Genomic DNA, 3394 nt, shown 5'->3' with positions numbered 1-3394 from the left:
CTCAGGAGGGCAAATTCCGTTTTTGTTCCTCCATCACGGCCAAATGTAGAAGTCTCCAGATTTATTGATATTATTATTTTAGTGACGTTAACATACTAATGAGGATAAGCCATGTAAAATGGTTCAACATCAGCCCCTTTCTTCCAACAGAAAAAGTAGTACCTTATGATTTAGTTTTCATTTATATGCACTGCAGTGCATCTGGAAAGAATGAGAAGCAACTTTAAAAAAAAATAAATCTTATGTTTTAGTGTTATATATGTTCTACATATTCTAATTCCTGGCGAAACCTCTAAAAAAAGAAATAATTGGTAGGATACAATATTCCATCATATAGATGTACCACAGTTTATTTTCCATTCACCTATTATGAATAAAGCTGCCATAAACATTTGTGTGCAGGTTTTTGTGTGGACATATGTTTTTTATTTATTTGGGTAAATACCAAGGAGTCCAATTGCTGGCTCATGTGACAAGGCTGTGTTGGTTTTGTAATAAGCTGCAAAACCGTCTTCCAAAGTGGCTGGACTATTTCTGCATTCCCAATGAATAGAGTGCCTGTTTCTCCACATCGTCACCAGCATTCAGTGTTGTTAGTACTTTGGATTTAAGGCATAGGTGTGAAGGGTATTCTATTTTTATTTTAAGGAACTGGGACTGTAATGTAGGCAAGCTAATATTAGAGTCTGTTGTTTTTAAGCACTATCTATCACTGCTTCTCCAAGTTAAGTTGGCATCTCTGACTTGTGGACTGAACATCATGCCCTCCAAACTCAAAAAGGGGCTTTGCTTTATTCTGTGATGTTATTTCCTACCTTTTACCGTTCCCAATATAAGCATGCTTTAACACTTTTCAGCTTAAAAAAATAAATAAATCCTTAGGTTCACCATTGTTTCCTTAATTTTTGCCTCCCTTCCTGGCAAAGCTTTTCCAAAGATTTCTCTTTACTTGCTATCTGTATTTCTTCACCCTAATTATGTTGATAACTGTGCTTTCTTTCTCACTGTTTGATTGTTAATGTGATTGATAATTTCCATTTAACTCTCGGCATTGATTGACATGCTAGATTACTTATTTATTCTTGAAATATTTTTTCTGCTTGGTTTCTAGGATACCATACCTTTTAAATTTATCCCCTTACCCATTGCATGTGTATTTTTTTGGGGGGGGAGTGGGTGGTTTAATGTTTATTTACAGGAGGCTGCAAGATATGAAATTCCACATAGAAATAAGAAATGTAGCCAGAGGACAAGCTTCATACAGTATGTACAGTTGGAACTGTTCAAGTATAGTTTCAGTGTAAAAAGTGCTACAATAACAAACCACATTTAGAAAGAGTTCTTCATAGAGAAACAGGAAGACAAAATACCAAACATAGTACACAACATATTTATACCTCAACTACCTGATCTAAAAGTTAAAGGTCCCAGGAGTCCCATCCTGAACTTGGAAGGTATAGCCTTCAGAGGTAGTTTCTGGCACAACATTTTGATCTTCCTCTTCCTCTACAGAGAAATACTTTTCAATTAAGTTTAATGAAGCTTTATACACAGACTCATTTTCATGGTTTTGCAGAGCTTCAATTTTGTCTAAGCCTCCACATTCTTCAATCATTATACTCAGTTTCTCAGTTTCACCTAGTTTCTCAGCAGCCTGAAAGATATTTGAAATGGCATCCAGGATAACCAGAATAATCTTGGTATCTTTTGCAGTTAAGAGGTTCATCAACGGTTCTATTACGCCACAATGAACAAGGTACACAATCTGTTCAACTGTTCCACCACTGGTATAGTTGGTCACAGCCCATACAGCTTCCTCTTGTGTCTTAAAATCTGCCTTAGAAAGAACACTGGCAAGGAATGGGACTAATCCATGATTCACAACTTGCTGTATCTGGTCCTGACGGCCAGCTGTGATGTTTGACATTGTCCATGTAGCTTCCTTCTGAATGTTAGTTTTGGGGTTGGTGAGCAGGCTGAGAAAGACAGCAAGCACTCCTGCATCGATCACAACCTGAATCTGTTCATCTGTACCAGTGACAATATTCCCTATGGCTCGTAGTGCATGAGTCACAATTGGCAATTCAGAAGCTCCTAGAAGCTTGACAAGTTGGGGCACAACTCCTGTTTTCACGACCATGTCAATTCGTTCATTTGGACCATCAGTAAGGTACCCTGGTTGTTGCGGTTTTCCTGCAGCGGAGAAGTAACATCATCAGGAAATGAGCTTACATTTCTCCTCTTCAGCATCTGATCATCCTTCTTAGCTTTCCTCAGCTCCACATTGACTTCTATTCTGCAGTGCCTCATTTCTGTACTGTCTTTTCCCTTGTTCTTGAATCTGTTAAGACGGGCAGCTGGTGTATGTGCATTCTCGTTGGTGGACATGGTTATAAGACAAAGGAAGAAAGCTGTGAAGCGGGCCGGGCTTCCACACGAGGCTTAAGCGGGGATCCGCAGCTGTGGGAAGGCTGCGCTAAAAGCGACCACCTCGGCTCAGCTCAAACACCGTGTCGCATGTGTATTTCTCAATTCTTCTCATGTCCTAACGTTTATGTGTTTAAATGTCCTGGCCTCAGTTCTTGACTCGCCTTCGTTTAAATACTCTATCCCCTAGATGATAACATTTATTTCCACAACTTTAAATACTATCTTCTATCTGATAATTCACAAATTTATCACTCCAAACCTTCTGTATGCCCTCAGATCAGAGACATGCCAAACTGGACACTTGATACTTAGATGGGAATCTAACATTTATAAAGTCCAAAATGGAATTCTGCTTTTCTCCTAGCCAAAACTTGCTTCTCTCATGGATGACCATTCACCTTATGCTTCTGCCAAAACATGTAAATTATCCTTTATTCCTCTTTGGCTCACATTCAAAATCCAAGTTAAAACAAATTCTATTAACTTAGTTTTCAACCCAACAACTTCCTACCACCTTTACTACCTTTACTACTATTGCCCTCGGATCCTCCATGTTTCAAAACTGCAGGGTACAACATTCACTTGGAATACAATGAGAATTATTGCCCTAGAGTTTCCCAATTCAATGGCCTTGATAAAACCATGCTACCCTCATCTCTTGCATTGAAATTGCAATAGTCTCCTGGTAGAACTTTGATTCTTGAGGAAGGCAAAACTTTTATAGTAAGAAGAATTGATAGCTCACACATTCTACGTCCTTTTCATCACTGAGGTGAGTTCTCATTTGTAATCACTGTTTCCTGAACTGAATCTCTTGGTTCACTGATCCTGAGAGATATTAATAAAGAATTTCATGGCCAAATATGTTTGAACACGATCCTCAATATAACCCTCCTCATGAAGATTCATACAGTAGTTTAGCATATGATAGTCTATGAAAAGGCCTACGGGAAAGAAAATTTAA

General features: G+C 38.5%; 1 pseudogene across 1 annotated transcript; it reads right to left on the bottom strand.

The window, feature by feature from the left end:
• Nucleotides 1-1180: 1180 nt before the first annotated feature.
• LOC116565132 lies at nucleotides 1181-2388 on the bottom strand (annotated as a pseudogene). The gene is made up of 2 exons (XR_004275277.1): nucleotides 2319-2388; nucleotides 1181-2193 (listed from the first exon to the last, which is right to left on the bottom strand). The product of XR_004275277.1 is annotated as an importin subunit alpha-1 pseudogene (transcript).
• Nucleotides 2389-3394: the final 1006 nt, after the last annotated feature.

The sequence above is a fragment of the Sapajus apella genome, unplaced genomic scaffold, assembly GCF_009761245.1.
Source record: "Sapajus apella isolate SASKATOON/1434 unplaced genomic scaffold, GSC_monkey_1.0 scaffold39, whole genome shotgun sequence".
Classification (NCBI taxonomy): Eukaryota; Metazoa; Chordata; class Mammalia; order Primates; family Cebidae; genus Sapajus; species Sapajus apella.
This window is presented reverse-complemented; position numbering and strand designations above follow the sequence as displayed.